The sequence below is a fragment of the Diadema antillarum genome, unplaced genomic scaffold (genome assembly GCF_040938485.1).
Source record: "Diadema antillarum isolate AM-2024a unplaced genomic scaffold, OU_Dant_1.0 scf00000037, whole genome shotgun sequence".
Taxonomy (NCBI): domain Eukaryota; kingdom Metazoa; phylum Echinodermata; class Echinoidea; order Diadematoida; family Diadematidae; genus Diadema; species Diadema antillarum.
The window spans coordinates 2,495,729-2,517,672 of NW_027270926.1; the positions used below are offsets into that span (position 1 = coordinate 2,495,729).

A 21,944-nucleotide genomic window follows, 5' to 3' on the forward strand; every position below is an offset into this window, starting at 1 on the left:
GTGGCATATAAAGTTGCCAGAGTTTGCCAAGATCAGATAAAGTAGCCTAAGGTCAAGGCATGAAAGAGTCATTTCTTAAATAATCTCTTTCTGGCAGCTGTACAGATGCATGTAAACTAAAAGATAACTTAATATGACAATTTGTGCATATTATATCTTACCAACATTTTGTACTTCTGGTTCCAGAGTGATACAAAGTCTACAGTCAAATTATGTGGTTTGATAATCAGTGGACAGAAAATGAGGGAACAACATGAGGTGTTCTTCAGATATTTAGCCTCCTTACAGTACCAGTTACGTACCACAAAATAACTTTACATTATTGTAGCTCTTTATACACTCATTCAGTTTTCATAAACAATGTTATCCCATGTTAAAGCTGAAGTATAAACTGAATGTATAGTAAAATCAAATACACGTGTAGGCCTATACTAAGCAAATGGCAGAAGTTTAAAGTTTCATGTGTTGTCTCGACTGAGCAGCAATAGATGTACAAATGGACATGCAACTCAGACGAGGTGGTGACATCATCACACAATAACAAAAACAATGATAATAATAATGATAATATAATAATAATTTAACGAATAAGAATAAGAATAGCAAATAGTAGTAAATGATAATAACAATAACAATGATAATGATAAATAATGAAGAAAATGTTTTTTTTTTCCTTAACCGCAAATTTCAAAAGCATCGAAGTGGCACAACTCTCACTTTGGTGTGTCCACAATAATTTTGCCACTGCATCCCCTTTCCACCTGGATGTCGCAAATGCTATGTCATTTTGAAAACAATGATTTCACATGATGTACACAGCTTTTTACCTTAGCGACTGAATTTCTTTTTCTTTTCTTTTTTGCAAGTAATGCAACCACACAAACAGAAACAGATGCCGCTTTCTCGTCCACAGTTTTACAGAGAAGGTGGCCCACGCATACAGCTGTACATATTGTATCTGTGTTTATAAGACACCATCGTCATCATGGGACCAAGCTCATTTACGACAGAAGAGTGCTCATTTTATGACCACACTGTTTACATGTACATGCTATCATGCACGGTGCGCTACATTTGTCTGTACTGACATGTATACCAAGAGCATGCTGAGACCCATACAAACTGTACATCATGTACATACTGCAGAATTCTCACACTGTTCACATTACACTGTATGCGTAGCTCCCTGTTTGAGGATGCTATGCTAGGATATAAATGTTTGAAAGCCCCTGCAACTGAATTGACATAGTAATAATAATAATAGTATCAAAATGACTTACAGTGTATATTGCGCCAAATCCACTCTGCAGAGTGTGCTAAAGGCGCATTAACTCCAGTCACTGGATACATGTAGAGTCTAGGCCTACAGACAATGCCTACAGAGAAATCAGTGGATAAACATACCGTATTGCATTCATCATCAGAGTTTAAAACGTCCACCCTCTGCAAAGTGATGCATTTTGACAGGCAAGAACATGCAGTCTTCTTGCTGTAAATAAGGAGGAATTCATCCAGCCAAATGTTACCCTCCAAAACTTTTGACTTAAGCAATGGAACAATTAAGGCAATAGAGCCTTCTAGACACACTTTGGAATATATTCTTTCATCAGAGCATCAATATTAAACTAGAAAAGCACTCTGAGAGCGCAAACCTCCGCCAAGCAGCTACTTTCCACCGATGATCTTACTCTTCCTTAGAAATCAGTGATTTCCACCCATACGTACATGTATGCATGCTGAAATATCGTCTGATTTTCCAATATGGAAGCCTTTGTTACGTCATAAAGCCTCAGCTGCGCGGCACGCCTTGCCCTAACAGAAACTAAAGCACGCACTTTAGTGCGCATATGAACACTTCAAAAATGCGCAGCTTGAACTCCCAAGTTCATTGTCCCTACCTGCCAAAATATTGAATATCCTTCATTAAATCCATAAAAATTTCCAGATCACTACCAAAACTTAATAATTTATTTGTGTCATTCTCAACCTTCCCTGCAAGTTTCATCCAAATCTGTGCACAACTTTTCAAGTTATTAAACAAACAAACAAACAAAGAAACCAACAATGAAAACATAACCTCCTCCCTTGGCAGAGGTAATGATGTAGTTTTACCAATAAGGAAACAAGTGAGTAGGGGCCACAAAGAACATCACTTCCTACAACTGTATCTATTTTCTATTGCAATCCAAACTATGTCACATGTGGAAAAAAAAAAAGAAGAAACTAATATAAATGAAAGTGAAAGTGCTTTTTTTGGTTGGTGGTTAGAAATTTAAGGCTGACTCAGAACACATGACAAAGCGGAACTGAATATCAGAGAGGGTCTATCTTTCCATGTTTTTATATCGTTGAAGGTAAAATTCTGTTAACACACATAGAAATGCATAACATAATGTATACAATAGGGAAGAGAGGGGAAAAGGAGAGAAAGAGAGCAGATGTCTAACCAACTGCAACCACTAAGTTTGACATTCATAACTCATTACATCCAAAATGGAATTGAATCTGCGCACTACACTGTGCATGCTGTATAACATCGTCTGCAGATCTATAAATGCTACAAAATGGACACTAGAGTAGCTTTGCTACTTACTTTCCTCAGCATTTAATACACAGGCACACCCTCTTGTAAAGCCCTATTCTCACCATACAATGTAGCAGTGCCATCATCAATCAAAATATACTGCAACATACGATGCATAAATTTATTAAAGCCCGAGCACACTATGGCAACTTCTTTTCTCTATGCAAAACAAAATAACCCCATGTACAGTGGTATAAGAACACTCAGTATCACTTTTTGTTTTAGTTCTTTTTTTTAATTTGCAAAAACAATCAGCCTTTGACATTACTTGTACTTATTGCACCAGGCTCTTCTCAGGCTGATGCAAGTGGAAAATGGGGCATTTGTTGGGATTAATTCAGCTGATCAATGGAAACTGTGGAATTACATTGCATGTATTATGCCAATTTAGAAAGTGTTCTTTTCTTTGACCCCTCAATGTGAGGTATCAGGACAGAGTACTTTGTCATTTTCTGCAGCTCATGAATATGGTTCCATTTAAAAGTGCACTTGGGCAGAGGTGGAAAAAAATGTCTTTGAATTTTAGATGCAGTAAAACTCCATGTGACATTGTATGTGTACGTATGATATGACCAATTATCAGTAGATTCATCAGGTTATGAACTGCTCATCTAATCTTTTTTTTAGCACTAGAATATTTCATTGAATGATAACAAGCTAATAATGACAGACTGCCAAACAGTAAAAAATATTAAAAATATTTTGTACCTGCCTGAATTGGAAGGGGCCAGACTTGACTTGCATTCAATTATTTCTGTTTACTTTCTGGTTGCTATTGATTCACTTTTTTTTTTCTCCATGTGACTGCATGTTCATAAACATGTACATTGATTATTGCCTCATGTATTCATTCATTAATTTACATACTGTGTAGAACTGAAATGCAGGTGTAGTCAGATTCGAAGCACTTTGTCTTTTGACAATCCCATAGAAACACAATGAATGACGCTTCACAAAAAAACAGAAGAGATTGGATTTTCAAAATTAAATCGATTTGAATATTTGGTCAAAACCCACAATGAACAAAGCTCAATCTTTACATTTTCTACCTACATTTTGTAGACCACCCAATTCTGCAATTTCAAGCTTTAAGATTTGCAACTTTATGAGGATAATCACGGTAAATTGGTCACATCTCACACAATGTGCATGTTTATCGTATTCATACCATCAGAAATTGAAGCATTTACTATAGGCATATGCTATCTACTCTTAACATACATTTGTAGCACTGGATTTGTGATTCAGGATCAAAGTCTATGTCCCCTTGTATCGTTGACCAAGAACCAGAAGGGCATTAAATATTGTAATTTGGCGGGGGGGGGGGGGGGGGAGGTATTGAGCTGACTGGTATCATATCATAGAGCTCGATCTCCTCTACACTATGGTGTCAATTTTAAATTACTTTTATTTCTAATAAAATTTCAAAAATAAAAACCACAAGGGTGCTATTTCATTCAATACTTGGAACATACTTATAAATCTACCCATTTTCATTAGGCCTACTGTACAAGTACATTGTACATACACTTTTTATTTCATGAAAATTGATTGCTTCATTTTTATCTAGGTACACACGTAGAAGGCAATAGCGTCCTTCTAGCTCCCAGCTAACAGAAATTGTACACACTCAACCGAGACAACTCAAATTTTGAGTGCCATTATAGGGTGGCAGGGTAAAGTCCTTGTACAAAGTGAAGGCAGCTGTGCATCAGTTCATGCCTCTTTGTACTGGTACAAAGTATGTACACATAGTCACTGTGCTACATGTACAGTGTATGTCAAGAATGAAATACAGCTTGAAGTAAAATGAACCTTCAAGTTTATTTCAGATGACTGCAGTTCAAAGCCAAGTCATTTTCTCAGCATAAAGCATAATACAGGGGTGTAATCATGAGTTTATAATACCACTAGAAAAAAAAAATAGTCAAATAGTGTAAAAGCTGACATAGTGTTGTATTTCTGTGCAGATGTAGAAAACACTGAAAATAAGCCGAAAACCACAAACAACAACAACAACAAAAAGCTGAATTCTCACATCCCTGATAGTTTCATGAACTCTAACATCCATTATAATAAGCTTTCATGACCGCAAACACAACAATTAGGCAGAAAATATCAGACATGTACAGGACTATGTAGGCCTACAAGTACAAGTGCACATCAACAATGCAAGACACAAGGTGATTATCACACTTCAATCAGGGGAAACAGCCCAATAGTTTGAAAGACTACCGGTATCTTTAAATATTTACGGACAGAAAATGCCTGCTGTTTAAACACACACATTTAGACAAACAAACCACTATTGAACTCTCATGATCAGGAATATTTACAGGGCTCGATAACAGCAGTAAATCAATATGGTCATGTGTGTGATATTTTAAGACACTTCAATGCTGCAGATTCAATACACACGTAAGTGATAACAGTGTATGCAATCAATATATACAACATATCACAGAGTGTGACAAAAGGGCACAAGCTCGTACTACACGTATCAAGGAGGTACACACTGTACTAGACGAGTACCTCCTTGGTACTATCAGCTTCTTTGAGAAGAAATTATGATTATTTTAAGGGCTATTGAAGAGAAACAACAGAAAAACATGGCACATGTATCAATTACCAAGTTTTTGTCTAGTTCTCTCTGTTAGGCAAACATGTTCACCATGAATGTAATAGATGAGAACGAAATTAATCTAACAGGGTGGCAGAGCTGAAATCGGCGTTAAAACTTTTGATCTCAATACACACTATTTACCTCCAGAATTTTCAGCCGCCAATGTTACAGCCTTCAACAGCGGCCTGGCCCATCTTCACTATAATCATGTAATGGTCCGTAAGCAGGTCACAGCAACAAGAGGTCCATTTTTATTGCGCAATGAATTATGATATTGATGCTATGTAGGCCTATCTTGACCTTTCAATCATACCCCGGGGTATCACCTCCCACCCCCCTCCTCCTGCACACATTAGAATTAAGGTCTTATTCATCCAGGGTAGACTTTTCAGTGTTGAGCCTGATCTACCAGAGGGCCCTGCCATTATTACTACCCTAGCAAGGTATCCATTTATACGCCTGGGTCAAGAGGAACATTGTGGGTAAAAAATGTCAGTTAAAACATCTCGTTCAAGGAGGTAAGCACTGAGCGGGAATTGAACTTGGGTCCTCCGACTGGGAGTAGGAGTCATATCCACTATGCTACAGCACCCCCACAATTGAAATTCAATAACCTGGTGGACAACTTGGCTTTGTTGAAGTATTTGGGAAATTGTACATCAAAGACATAACAATAAATAGGTACATTCAAGGAAATTTTGAACAGCTCTACAGCTCTAGTGGTATCTGTCATTTTTGCTATTGTGCAACTTTTTTTTCATTCCCTCCCGTTCCTTTCCTTTCTTTGATAATGATATTGCATACATTCATTATTAAAAGCGTATACCTTACCCCCAAAATAGGCATGCTACAGCCTTTATTCTCTCTTGCACTGTCACCTGCACACACGACGCACTGTCACTCGCACACACCTACACTTTTATTGTCTACTATACCATGCAGCAGTCAATGGTGCTGCGTGCTGTTTTTTTTTTCTTGTTCTAAAGCGCCAAGTCACTATTTTTCTTTTCTGTTTTTTTTTTCTGTAGCAAAATGTGTTTTGTGTATTAAGATTAAGAGTTTTATGAGTACATATATAATTGGTGTTGTATTACATTGGTATCACATATTCAGATAGGGCCTCATCCACGTCAAGCTCTGCTTATGATGACGGTCCCCTGTATTGATTTCTCCTTTGTTATTAGATACAGTAAGCCTTAATATGTTATTTTGATTCATAATTATGCCACTTCAGACTGAATGTTGTTACGCAAATGATTTTTTTTTTTTGTATTGATTTGTATGTATCTGTATCATTTTGTTTTCATTTGCAATTGTATTCGGAGAAAGAAAATGCAGAAATAAACCAAACAAACAAACAACAAACAAACTTCACTGTGAAGAAAGTCTTTGAAGATGAATGGAGCTAGGGATGGGATGGGGGTGGGGGGGGAAGAAGTTTTAGTAATGATGAAATCAAAATTAAATGATTTGGTGCACATTTTTTCTGTTTTTTTTTAAATATTTGGTAAATTGTAACTGTAACATGCCATCTTTAACCCTTGTACATGCAGCCTTCCGCCACAACCATACACATTGTACAAGTAGTTTACATTACCAGGTATATTCTGTAAGCAAACACTGTCTGTACAAGGTGAGCAGGGTACAATGCACAATTTATAACAATAACTTACAATGTGTAGCTCCCAAACGTGTACAACAAGACCTTGCACTATATGATGTAATATTTTGAAAGTACCGGTACTGTATGTGTTTCCTTTGACCGAAAGATCGGTCTGTATCTGTCCGTCGGGGAATGTTCCGCGGAGACTACGTCTGGCTTCACGGATCCCCTCCGAATGTCTACGGAGGACAGCGTTAATGGCAAAATATAAGAGTCCTCCGGACAGACGGATCTTTCTGTCTAGTGTTTCCTCTAGTCTACAGAGCTGAGGAGCAGAGGAACAACTTACTAGTATGGTAGGTGTTCAACCCACCGACCGGGTCTATAACGACCGATCGCGCATTATAATGGCATTGCGCGTACAGAAAGAAAATGTACGCATGGGACTACGCGCAACGGTGTTCGATTCTTCACTGGGCTACGCTACCGAGTAAAATGTGGCGAAAACAACTAAGTATTCCCTCTAAATTACCGAAATTTAGCAAAATCGAATAAGGTTTATCGTGTAACTACATGTAACTAGGCCTACCTTTGCTGACTCGTTGTTAGATGTAGAGTATCCTTCCGCAATAAATTTGACGATTTTGACCGCAAAATTGTCACCGCCGCTTGTACGATCATGCACACACGTTACACATACACATGACATAAACATTTTGTCGCCCGCTACGACCGTAAGAGTTGATGCAGAAACGAGAAATGAATGTGAAAAACAAACCGACTCATCTAATTTATTTCAATTACGATGAAAAGTTTCCTAATGAAAATCAAGTCAAATTCATCAAACAGTCCTTCAAAAGTAATATCGAAGGATTCAAAATATATTCAAATATTATTGGGGAAAAAATGACGGCTAGAAAAAAACAGCGGCCTGTCGAAAAAACGCATTGAAAGTGCCCTTTATACGTATTGTCAGGGTGGTCGGTTGAAATGAGCAGGGCAACTGAGTGTGGAAAAAATGACACCCCACACGTTCGAAGCCGCCATCTAAGAGCGCATACCTCACATCGCATTTTCAGTGCGCGCTTGTGAATCCGGAGTATTTTCTCCACACGTGAGTAAAATTTCAGGCAAATTGGGAGATTTTTCACGTTTCTATTGATAGAAAAACGTTAGGTGCCAGGTATTATGAACACCCAACCATACTTTAGTCAATAAACGTAAGTGTACCGATATAGTGATTGTATGGAGCATGCATTTGGCTTGCCATAGACGTTCGTGTGGTCATTTTTCAAACGAAGGCGGCGATGAATTGGGGATCGCTGCAAAGAAGTGGAGGAAACAACCAGAAAACAGGAGGAAACAGTGGAAGAGGTGAGTCAAAATGTTTACTGATTAATCCTGTATAGAGTAACTGCGTCAGTAAGCGGCCGTGCAGCCGTTCGCGGCAGGTACAGGGCAAGTCCAAGATAAGGTCCCCTCAGAAGGCAAAATTTCATCTTTGCTCAATATTGACATGTTTGGCATCATTTTGAAGCTTATGAGTTGAAGTTTTGATTTCCGTGGAGGAAAAAATGATATTATGTAAATTTATGCAAATTTCAAGGGCTTAATTTGCATATATGTGAAACACAGCGTTACGTATGGGACATTTATAAAAATTCATATTAATTCAAAGGAAAGCAAATAATATTTGATTAATATGTGGACATAAGAACTTCATCACATAGTTTAACTTGGTATGAAAATTTAGGGATTATGCAAATGATTATGCAAATTAGCTCGTGTCCTATCATGAGATGTCCCATACGTAACAAAATGAGGTCATTTTTTTAGGTTTTCTCCATGATCAGGAATATTTACAGGGCTCGATAACAGCAGTAAATCAATATGGTCATGTGTGTGATATTTTAAGACACTTCAATGCTGCAGATTCAATACACACGTAAGTGATAACAGTGTATGCAATCAATATATACAACATATCACAGAGTGTGACAAAGGGCACAAGCTCGTACTACACGTATCAAGGAGGTACACACTGTACTAGACGAGTACCTCCTTGGTACCTATCAGCTTCTTTGAGAAGAAATTATGATTATTTTAAGGCTATTGAAGAGAAACAACAGAAAAACATGGCACATGTATCAATTACCAAGTTTTGTCTAGTTCTCTCTGTAGGCAAACATGTTCACCATGAATGTAATAGATGAGAACGAAATTAATCTAACAGGGTGGCAGAGCTGAAATCGCGTTAAAACTTTTGATCTCAATACACACTATTTACCTCCAGAATTTTCAGCCGCCAATGTTACAGCCCTTCAACAGCGGCCCTGGCCCATCTTCACTATAATCATGTAATGGTCCGTAAGCAGGTCACAGCAACAAGAGGTCCATTTTTATTGCGCAATGAATTATGATATTGATGCTATGTAGAGCCTATCTTGACCTTTCAATCATACCCCGGGGTATCACCTCCCACCCCCCTCCTCCTGCACACATTAGAATTAAGGTCTTATTCATCCAGGTAGACTTTTCAGTGTTGAGCCTGATCTACCAGAGGGGCCCTGCCATTATTACTACCCTAGCAAGGTATCCATTTATACGCCTGGGTCAAGAGGAACATTGTGGGTAAAAAATGTCAGTTAAAACATCTCGTTCAAGGAGGTAAGCACTGAGCGGGAATTGAACTTGGGTCCTCCGACTGGGAGTAGGAGTCATATCCACTATGCTACAGCACCCCCACAATTGAAATTCAATAACCTGGTGGACAACTTGGCTTTGTTGAAGTATTTGGGAAATTGTACATCAAAGACATAACAATAAATAGGTACATTCAAGGAAATTTTGAACAGCTCTACAGCTCTAGTGGTATCTGTCATTTTTGCTATTGTGCAACTTTTTTTTCATTCCCTCCCGTTCCTTTCCTTTCTTTGATAATGATATTGCATACATTCATTATTAAAAGCGTATACCTTACCCCCCAAAATAGGCATGCTACAGCCTTTATTCTCTCTTGCACTGTCACCTGCACACACGGGACGCACTGTCACTCGCACACACCTACACTTTTATTGTCTACTATACCATGCAGCAGTCAATGGTGCTGCGTGCTGTTTTTTTTTTCTTGTTCTAAAGCGCCAAGTCACTATTTTTCTTTTCTGTTTTTTTTTTCTGTAGCAAAATGTGTTTTGTGTATTAAGATTAAGAGTTTTATGAGTACATATATAATTGGTGTTGTATTACATTGGTATCACATATTCAGATAGGGCCTCATCCACGTCAAGCTCTGCTTATGATGACGGTCCCCTGTATTGATTTCTCCTTTGTTATTAGATACAGTAAGCCTTAATATGTTATTTTGATTCATAATTATGCCACTTCAGACTGAATGTTGTTACGCAAATGATTTTTTTTTTTGTATTGATTTGTATGTATCTGTATCATTTTGTTTTCATTTGCAATTGTATTCGGAGAAAGAAAATGCAGAAATAAACCAAACAAACAAACAACAAACAAACTTCACTGTGAAGAAAGTCTTTGAAGATGAATGGAGCTAGGGATGGGATGGGGGTGGGGGGGGAAGAAGTTTTAGTAATGATGAAATCAAAATTAAATGATTTGGTGCACATTTTTTTCTGTTTTTTTTTAAATATTTGGTAAATTGTAACTGTAACATGCCATCTTTAACCCTTGTACATGCAGCCTTCCGCCACAACCATACACATTGTACAAGTAGTTTACATTACCAGGTATATTCTGTAAGCAAACACTGTCTGTACAAGGTGAGCAGGGTACAATGCACAATTTATAACAATAACTTACAATGTGTAGCTCCCAAACGTGTACAACAAGACCTTGCACTATATGATGTAATATTTTGAAAGTACCGGTACTGTATGTGTTTCCTTTGACCGAAAGATCGGTCTGTATCTGTCCGTCGGGGAATGTTCCGCGGAGACTACGTCTGGCTTCACGGATCCCCTCCGAATGTCTACGGAGGACAGCGTTAATGGCAAAATATAAGAGTCCTCCGGACAGACGGATCTTTCTGTCTAGTGTTTCCTCTAGTCTACAGAGCTGAGGAGCAGAGGAACAACTTACTAGTATGGTAGGTGTTCAACCCACCGACCGGGTCTATAACGACCGATCGCGCATTATAATGGCATTGCGCGTACAGAAAGAAAATGTACGCATGGGACTACGCGCAACGGTGTTCGATTCTTCACTGGGCTACGCTACCGAGTAAAATGTGGCGAAAACAACTAAGTATTCCCTCTAAATTACCGAAATTTAGCAAAATCGAATAAGGTTTATCGTGTAACTACATGTAACTAGGCCTACCTTTGCTGACTCGTTGTTAGATGTAGAGTATCCTTCCGCAATAAATTTGACGATTTTGACCGCAAAATTGTCACCGCCGCTTGTACGATCATGCACACACGTTACACATACACATGACATAAACATTTTGTCGCCCGCTACGACCGTAAGAGTTGATGCAGAAACGAGAAATGAATGTGAAAAACAAACCGACTCATCTAATTTATTTCAATTACGATGAAAAGTTTCCTAATGAAAATCAAGTCAAATTCATCAAACAGTCCTTCAAAAGTAATATCGAAGGATTCAAAATATATTCAAATATTATTGGGGAAAAAATGACGGCTAGAAAAAAACAGCGGCCTGTCGAAAAAACGCATTGAAAGTGCCCTTTATACGTATTGTCAGGGTGGTCGGTTGAAATGAGCAGGGCAACTGAGTGTGGAAAAAATGACACCCCACACGTTCGAAGCCGCCATCTAAGAGCGCATACCTCACATCGCATTTTCAGTGCGCGCTTGTGAATCCGGAGTATTTTCTCCACACGTGAGTAAAATTTCAGGCAAATTGGGAGATTTTTCACGTTTCTATTGATAGAAAAACGTTAGGTGCCAGGTATTATGAACACCCAACCATACTTTAGTCAATAAACGTAAGTGTACCGATATAGTGATTGTATGGAGCATGCATTTGGCTTGCCATAGACGTTCGTGTGGTCATTTTTCAAACGAAGGCGGCGATGAATTGGGGATCGCTGCAAAGAAGTGGAGGAAACAACCAGAAAACAGGAGGAAACAGTGGAAGAGGTGAGTCAAAATGTTTACTGATTAATCCTGTATAGAGTAACTGCGTCAGTAAGCGGCCGTGCAGCCGTTCGCGGCAGGTACAGGGCAAGTCCAAGATAAGGTCCCCTCAGAAGGCAAAATTTCATCTTTGCTCAATATTGACATGTTTGGCATCATTTTGAAGCTTATGAGTTGAAGTTTTGATTTCCGTGGAGGAAAAAATGATATTATGTAAATTTATGCAAATTTCAAGGGCTTAATTTGCATATATGTGAAACACAGCGTTACGTATGGGACATTTATAAAAATTCATATTAATTCAAAGGAAAGCAAATAATATTTGATTAATATGTGGACATAAGAACTTCATCACATAGTTTAACTTGGTATGAAAATTTAGGGATTATGCAAATGATTATGCAAATTAGCTCGTGTCCTATCATGAGATGTCCCATACGTAACAAAATGAGGTCATTTTTTTAGGTTTTCTCTGAAATTGCTAAGATTATTTTAATGCCCTTTTGGAAAGTTCTAATTTATTGTTTAGAGAAATTAAATACCAGAGAAAAAAGAAAAAAAAGTAAAAGAAATATTTTTTATTAGGCATTGAAATAATGTTATGTATGGGACAAATGCGTTACGTATGGGACATCCTCATACATATTACATGTGAATGCATGTAGCTAGCTGGGAAGGTCTCTCAGTACACAAATGGTCAATCATCCTGAAGAAAGTATCCCAACATTGTAGCTACTTTTTGAGTTATAGACACTTGAAACAATACATGAACTTGACTGAACAATTTTCAGAAAGGAGGAGGGAAAAATGGCAAAATACACAATGAAAAATCAGCATTAAAGGGATGGTATAGTTTTTGTAGAAATGGGGATTCAGTTTTCAACATTTATAGAGATGATTGGAAACCAATTATATGAATTACTTAAGAGCATAAAATCCTAAGACTAGAGGAATTCAAAGTTTATGTGATGGAGATCCAATTTGAAATGGTTGTGATATAGAGAAAAAAAAAGTAAAATATATATATTTTTTTATTGCAAGTGATACACAAATTGTCCTTATTCAGTTTTCAGTAGTAGCCACAACAAAATTCATGGGTATACATACTGAGGTGTGACTCGAATCAATGACCTGACTGCTAGACAGACATCATATATCTACTCGATCACTGGGGTTTCACGCAGCAGGTACATTGCTACTTAATATTTCTTGTGTCAAGTTGTTTTTTATTGAAACTAAATGGCAAACTGCCCTTCATCAATGGAAGTAAACACTTTAAACTACCAGGTATTCAATTTTTCAGTAGTAACTACAAATGTATCCTGATAAAAATAGGGCATACATACTCAGGTTGGTCATAAAAAACATAGAATATGATTGAATGTGATTATGATGGTAAATATCTGGGGAATATTGTTCCCTTGTCAATCTGGATCAGTATTTGAGTAATTTCAACTGATTCCACTTCAATAATTATGCAAAAATTTGTTTATGGGTATGTTGCAAAATTATTTTGCAAAATACCCATAAACATGCTTCTCCACACACTAAACGAATGGGGAACAAAGGGCATGCATCCCCAGGTTGGTCATAAAAATATAAAAATATGATTGAATATGATTATGATGGTAAATATTTGGGGAATATTATTTCCTTGACAATCTGGATCAGTATTTGAGTAGTTTCAACTGATTCTACTTCAATAATTATGCAAAATACCCATAAACATGGTTCTTCACACACTAAATGAATGGGGGACAAACTGTCCCATACGTAACTGTCCCATACGTAACACGTCATGTCTGTCTTTAATTAGAGCCTGTAATTAGAGCTTTTTGCCTAATGACATGAAACTTACCTGTGATAATCTTGAGTGTTGTGACTTTCATCACAGTGAGTTACAAGTTGTAGAATGATATACTTTCAGAGAGTTTTGAGGTTGAAAAAAATGTTCAAAAAAACAAAATTTTTCTGGTCCCATACGTAACGGCACATATTTTCTCTTCTAGAATATAATTGTCAAGGTCATTTTTCTCAATTTTTTACATGATTATACTTCTCCTAGATATCAATCACCATGATGAAGTTCAATATGATCAAAGGCCATTAACACTATTTTTCAGGTCATAAAAGTCTCTGAATGTCCCATACGTAACGTGCGCGTTATCTTGGACTTGCCCTACAACATACACGGTAATATACTAGTACAGCTAAACACAGCATTGCACTGTTACATGCACACTACACATATACTAACACACTAGCAATCAACAAAAACCAACCGATAAAATGGGCACGATCTCTGACGAAAGTGAAATTTTCTCACCTAAATGACAACATATCGCATCCAAAATGAAATTTTTGGTACTTCTTAACATAACAGTTAAGAAACAATGGTCCAAGAAACTGGATTTTTTGTTGTTTTCTCGATGTTCATGGATTTTGAAAACATATCCTCACGTAAAATAGAATTTTCGCGAGCCGATGTGGGCCGCCATTTTTTTCAGAAAGTGGATGTTACCATCGAAAAAAATGAGAAAAACACGAGAAAGACATCAACAACACCACCAGAATTGCGATCTTGTTTGCGGCCAATGCATGTGCGCACGCTATTTTCACATGCTTTCGCAATGGGAATTGGCGCTTACGCAATGTTCGCGAGACATGTGAAGGCGTTCAGCTAAAGATCGCGGAGCACACGCGTATTGCATAGGTATTGTACATCGTGCCGAAAGCAGAAATACTATGTCGCATATCGCCCTTATCGGCGAAAATTGTGCCGGGTTTTGCCCCGGTAAATCATGAAAACTGCGTTGGTCAATGGTAAATTTCTTTCATGAAAACAATTGCGTTAATGAATAATCTTGTCTATGATATATGAAATCAGAGCTACCAAGTCTCACGCATTCTGCGCGAGACTCAAGCATTTAGGGGCAATCTCACGATCTCACGCATGACACCCATTTTTCGGTATCATGTAGAAATGCACACCATGCATACCTACCGTATACCTTTCCCTGAAATGATTTGTCAATGAAATTTCTTATGGCTATCAGACATGCTAAGATGGACTTTATCAGACGGTTTCGGTACCACGATTTCATGGACTTTGAAAGCCAATTAAGGAAGGAAAGTTACATGTAACGCTGTACAAAATTCCAGATTCCAACTGAAAAGTGCAACGATCGTGTCCAGGCCCTATGCACAGTTCAGGGCATAGTCTCGTGAAATTGGTACATTAGGCTGCGTTCACATAGAAGTATACTATTCGGGTATTCGGGCTCGTTTTTCGAGGGCACGCGAATAGCTTGAATCGAACGATAGGATTTCCTCACACCGGTTCACATAGGAGGGCACTATTCGAAAGTACCGAATAGCTGCGAAAAGTATAGCAAAGTGGGAATCGAACTTGTTCGATTTTCTTGCAGCGTATACCATCTCTCGTTTATGAAATAATGACACTTTTGGTCTGGATTTGCCCTTTAGCAAAAATAAGCATGTAGACTGACATTCTGATGCAGTTTAGAAATTGTTAATAAGATTTGCTGGGATGTACATGTAGGAGGAAGAAATCCTCACTGCATGGGATGGTGAGTTGACGGTGCAGGTGATGGTGTATTCGGTGCTTGAATAGCGAATACCAAGTACCGAATACTTCTATGTGAACGCAGCCTTAGCACGGTGGAGGGGCTTTCTTCCACGGTATAATGCACTTGTCAATGTAATGACTCACCCCACTACCCCTGGACATGGGTGCGTCATTTCCTCGTTTGGTCCGTCAAATTTGTGACCCAGGTGTTCATCATTTTACCAGCTTTGTCCGTCAAATTTTTGACCGAGGGGTGCGTCAAAATCCCATCATTGTCGGTCAAATTTTTGACCGAGGGGTGCGTCATGGTACGTCACTTGGCTATGGAAAATAACACGCATTATTTTAAACCGAGGGGTGCGTCCTGGTACGTCACTTGGCTATGGAAAACTGCACGCATTTTTGCACGCTACCAGTACCGGATACACGTACCGCAAGTGAAATTACAGTGAGCGGTGTCCCGCGGCAAGTGAAAATCAAATTCGGGAAGTGTTTTGGAATAAGTGGGAAAAATGCTTGCCAGAATCTGGCAAGCACATAATTTAAAAGCCACCCTTTCTCCTTACATTTTCCCTCCAACAAACCCATGAAATCTGTGGTGACAAAGGCGAATTCTTGACAGTAAAAGAAGCGGCAGCAGAAGAAACTGCCTGCAGCATGCCATTTTCTGCTCTGCACGCGTGACGCTGTTAGCTGAGCGAATCTCTACGTACAGCGACTAGGCTGTATGTAGTTACTCGCGGGAATGCCGTGGTGTGGTGTGTACTTGCGCTGCAGCAGTATGCATCCACCGCACTTGCTTGAATAAAACGTATGCAAAAATTGTGTCAGTATTTACGGGGGTGCGTTAAAATGTACCGGGGATGTCCGTCAAAAAAGTGACCGAGGTGTGCGTCACTTTCAACGTGTTGTCCGTCAAAAAAGTGACTGTGGTGTTCGTCACTTGCAGCGTTTTGTCCGTCAAAAAAGTGACTGTGGTGTCCGTCAAAAACCCAGTGTGGTCAGTCAAAAAATGACCATGACGCACCCATGTCCGGGGGTAGTGGGGTGCGTCATTACATTGACAAGTGCATAATACTGATACTCCTGAATGCGGCCCCACCAAACGGCGTTTTCGCAAAATTGATACAGCGGCGGGGCTGATTTCCACAGCATAGCATCTTTCGTCCTCCCGTTTTTATCTTTGGTCTTCAACTTTTTAGTCTCGGAGGGACTCCCTAATGTCCCTTGACTAATTTAACAGCCAATTTCAACCTTAAACCTAAACCCTAACCTAACCTTGCTTGCTAACGCACGGGTGCACGCGCACTGCAGTGGGGCTGATTTCACGATTTTGCCCAGTTCACGAGCGACATAATTCCGAACTCCGATATCTCTCTTTATTTTGCCTTTTCAACTTTTCAAATTCCACGAAAATACTCTCACATGGTTCATTTGAGCACCTCCAACAGGTGCACAACATTTAATCGACATATGGCGAAGAAACCAGTAGGTGTGCATTTCTACATGATTACCCATTTTTCTCACGCATCGGGCCAAGTCTGCAACTTGGGGCTATAATAATGAGTATAGCTCAAAAGATTAAAGTGATAGTTGCAAATGAAGGTATATTTCCCTTTTTGTCTTTCAAAATAAGTAAAAAATAGTCACTTAAGTATGCACCTGATTGCACCATTAAGAGCTAAAAATTGAAAAAGCTCCCTACCGTGGGAGGCCACAGGGGGAAAACCCCTCCCACACCCTCGCTCGCGCGCACATTCGCATGCCGAGATGCCGAGTCATGAAAATCTCACTCATAAAATTTTTTTGAACTTGGCATCCCTGTGAAATGGTTGAAAATAATTTGCCTGATTTGTTTACAAGTTGGAAAAACTCTTAACAATGCTTAAACTGCCGCAAACGGGATATTTTACTCTATATTTTTTCCAGATTGGTTTGAAAACAAGCTGGAAAAAATAATAATAACCATTTTTATGCAGGGGGAACTGGGTCGAAGTTGCGTTTCCGCCAGAACGGTGGAAACCGTCGCAATGGCATATGTATCAATGGTGTCTGTCTCATGCGCTCATCCAAGCTAATTAACAGCTTGACCGACAAGTATGTCTAATTCCGCGAAAAACTTCTCATTTATAGTAATGACATTTGCTGGGTCAGTTTTTTGCTTCTTAGACCAGCTTGCACCAGCGCACAAACGTTTGCCGCCAAGAATTCTGCACATAAACTATGAACAGGAATGAGTCAACAATCTGAGCCTGGGATATGAATAAAATCTATGTGGTATTTTCTGCCATTTAAGGTAAACTAAAACTGATGAATATTTTTTAAGATTAAAAGTCATACCATGGTACCTCGTACTTCCTTGAAATGACTAAATCTAAACCTTGCGATTTGTATACGTAAGTACTACAAGCACAACTCAACTGACATACATCAGCTAATGGTAGTCTAGAGCTCTAGTACTAGCAAGTTCTAGCGTTACAAGTAGGGGCCTACATCGGCATCCATGCTAATGAAAAATTGGACTTCAGACGCATGGAACAGAATACACGTCACACCACTACGCACTAGTACTACACTATTTAAAACGGTTAGCTCATCACTCAATACTGGTATTGCGGTATCAACCGCGCGCTGTCGCCCAGCCAGCCCGCCCCCTGGCCGGATGGCGCATGTCCGCGTGTAATTCAGTCAGTGTTCTAGGCCTATAATTCTTCCACATGCTCGACTTAAGTTAAAAAGAAAGAAAGCAAGTTTTTACAAAATAAATTCACCTTCTTTTTAAGTTGATAGAGTGCAGACGAAGGAGATAAAAGTTTCTCAATGAAGCAGCCCAGCTGTTCGAGATCAGTCATCAGCGGAGAGGACCTAGGTAAAGCGCACGCACGTTGTACGTACGTACACGTTGTGCATCTAGATCGATCTAGATATGTCGTGTGTTTACCATCACAGAACACGTACTGTAGTAGAGTTCTGTGGTTACCATACGTGCATGCATATGGCGACCACTGATCTCATATACGCTGCCCTCAACGTTTGAAGTGCTTGAGCGAAATGTGAAAAGGGAATTACCCCGGAATCGTATGGGAGGCAACGTCAATGACAGCGTGATTTGTGAGGATACTACTAGTACGATGGGCCTAAAAATTCTACCTCATATCATTATTTAATATGTCTCAGTGAATTACATGCCACAATATATTTCTACTTTGCATGCCTACGAATCTGTCAAATTAGCCATGATGTTGTTGTTGTTGTTTTGGTTTTACTAGCGTGTATCACTCAAGATTGAGTTTCACACCTCAGTGGTCTTTCCAAACACGCTCACATAATTTTTACTGTCAAGCTATTACTCACGCTTCGCAAAATAAAACAAAACACATGAGAGATCTGACCCTGAAAGGTCACATTTTGGGACATTATTTTTGCTTTTTTGTTTGTTTCTTAATCAAAATACCAATCTAGCACGATTTACAAAGCTCCTTACATCTCGTAGAAGGGGGACACTCGAGAAATATATTATACGCGGAGGCTGTGACTGAAATCTCGTCTTTATCTTTACTTCCAGGCGGTTATTCAGTCCGAAAAGGCGAGCTCGAGGTATGGACGATGATGTTTTTGTAAGTCCAGTCGTGAGATATTGTCTTCTCCACATTTCGGGTCCAAGAAGGTGAGAAAACGAGTTGCGAGATTTCGTCTCATCGACTTCTCGGGTTAGAGTAGATTAGAAGGCAATGAAAAGGACACAATTTCATCGTCATTATCATCTCGACTAGCTTTCTAAGGACCCAAAAGGCAACAAAAAAGATCTTGCCTTTTTGTTTTTCGGATTCTAGGAAGTTCGAGGCAAGACGGGAGGGGGGGGGATAATGATGATGATGATTATTATGGTGATGATGATGATAATGATGGTGATGATGATGATGATGATGATAATGATTATAATGATAATAATACTGATAATAATGATAATAATAATAATAATAATGATAATAATAATAATAATAATAATAATAATAATAATAATAATAATAATAATAATACTGATAGTAATAATAATACCTGGTGTATGCGCCAATTTCACATGACTAATGTGTCCAAGCGCTACTATACATATAGGAATTCTATAAAGGGGGGGGGGAGGGGCTTTGCAAAATCAAGTAGGACGCACGCACCCCTCCTTTTTTTCGTTTTATTTCTTTTATTAAAAAAAAAAATAAGGGGGCGCCCGGTGTGCCCGCCTCTGGATCTAAGGGGGGGGGGGGGGGGGGGGGGCAACTAGTATTTCCGCTGCCACTTCCGGGTTTCATTCCATTTTTTCTTTTTATTTCTTTAACGGAAAAATCAAAGGGGGGTGTGCACCGGTTGCGCCCCCTCTGGATCCGCCACTGCTCTTGTTGTTCGTCTCACTGCGTGCGCTTCTGTATACTCTAAGTTGGTTTGTCTGATTGTTTGTTTTTCATAATTACGGCGTAATGCTCTAGGATATGGATGGAAGTACTTAGGCCTATGCCTGTAACTTAGATCCAATAACAAACTTCATCGTATCAATCCAAATCGAATATGAAATATCCGGAGAAGTTTCTTGCACACACAAACACACACTCACGCACACACACACACACACAAATTAAATTGTATAAGGGGGTTCAGCTTTTCATTATTAATAAAGTGGGGGCTTTTCATAACAGGGGTTTTCGCTGCATACATGCAAGGTGTTGATGTTTTTGCCTTATAATACCTCATAACCATATGTCGGTTATTATATGTATAACGCCTACACAAATTACAATATTCGCTTATTTACTACCCCGCTTCTATTTAGGCCTAGATACTATATGACGGACCCTCACTGATTCATTGTGCACAATAATAAAATGCAATGGGGGTCGTATTATTTTAGCTGATGATAGGACGGCTGCTTGTAAACACTTCTTCTTCTTCTTCCTCTGATTTAGTCTGCCTCCTTCAATAGGCTGAAGATTCTTGCAGACTGCTGTACTGTTTACATTATACAGTTTATTTACAGATATTTACAAGCACACAGAAAATTTGAAGAAAATAACTAGCCACTGCATATATGATCAACCGTTAGTCGGTTTCGGAATGATCCCACAGATGGCGCTGAAACAATTTCTGACGACAAGGAATTCAAATTCCTTACAGTTCTTGGAAAGAACGAATGGCGACAACATCGACAACCCCCGAATTTTATCACTTCAATCTTTTACAACCATTATCATTTCATTTCTATTCATCTATTCCGGGGAAAAAAAATCGTTGAAATAGGAGGTCTTTAATGATTTTCCCGTAATATCTTTAATTATAGGGGTGACTTTCAAATCTTTCCCATGCAAACAACCTTGCATGCAATATGAGTCCTAAACAGGGTTAGCAATCCCCCGAGGAAAAAAAAAATATAGGGGTATTATAGGCTCTATTGAACGTACAGCTTCTTCTATAGGTGTTTGCCCCCTTTCCCCACACAGAATGTGCTTCGCATGGACCCTAATTCTGGAATTCTTTAGATTCAAGCACACACACACACACACACACACACACTCTCTCTCAAAAGAAAAAATAAAGGCATTTTTCTCTTTCTTTTTAAAGTATTCTAAGGTTGATTTGGTATTTAATTAGTACGACTTCTGTTTACGTTAAAAGACAAATATAACTTTATACAGCTGAAATATTCGATATTTGTCATTTCTGTATATGAATTGAATAAGAAATTTTTAGACCATGACAACTTGCTGATTTGAATATTATTCATAACGACTGGTGAAGAAGTTTTTTTTTCCCCCGCAAAATGTTGAAATTTCAGAATGTGATAACTTTCTTATATCTTATCCGATTTTCATCATCTTTGCACTGTTCTGCAGGGATTTTTGCTCTTTCTTATGGTATAGATAAAATTCACTCCCGCCATCTTGAAACCAGAAAGGGAAGGGAGAATGTTGGATTTCTTAAAATAATTTAATATACTTGGTTGAGTCTTTAACTGCGCTCTAAAATGCTGTGTTGCCATTATTGATTAGGATAAAGAATATTGCGGACTTTCTTTTGTCTCCCCTTTATTGTTGTCTCGCGAATGATACATGTACATCGCGTCATTATTTTACTTGCTTTTGTTCCTTCTTTCTTTTTTCTTTTCTTTCTTGTATTTGTGATTGCCTTTTGTTTGATGTCGCTTTGTAAATACATGTATTTCCTTTTTTATCCATACCACTTGATTGCTGTTGTTAGATATGTTTTTTTTTTCATAGTTTGTTTTGGAAGATAGTATTTAATCAGCTGGGTATAGTGATTATGAGGACTCCTCATTTTACTCGTCACTCTTCTTTCTTTTCTTTTTTTCCTGGTTAAACTTAAGTTTATGTGCCTTTTAATCTGAATGTATTATGTTGTACAGAAGGAAGAAA

General features: G+C 38.6%; 1 protein-coding gene across 1 annotated transcript in view; it reads right to left on the bottom strand.

Moving 5' to 3' along the window:
* LOC139709390 (sodium-dependent glucose transporter 1A-like) overlaps positions 1-18,411 on the bottom strand; it is a 30,819-nt gene extending 12,408 nt beyond the window's left edge. Inside the window, exon 1 of the mRNA XM_071621358.1 lies at positions 18,297-18,411. The gene's annotated coding sequence lies outside the window, so the exon portion shown is untranslated. The remainder of the gene's footprint in view (positions 1-18,296) is intronic.
* Positions 18,412-21,944: the final 3,533 nt, after the last annotated feature.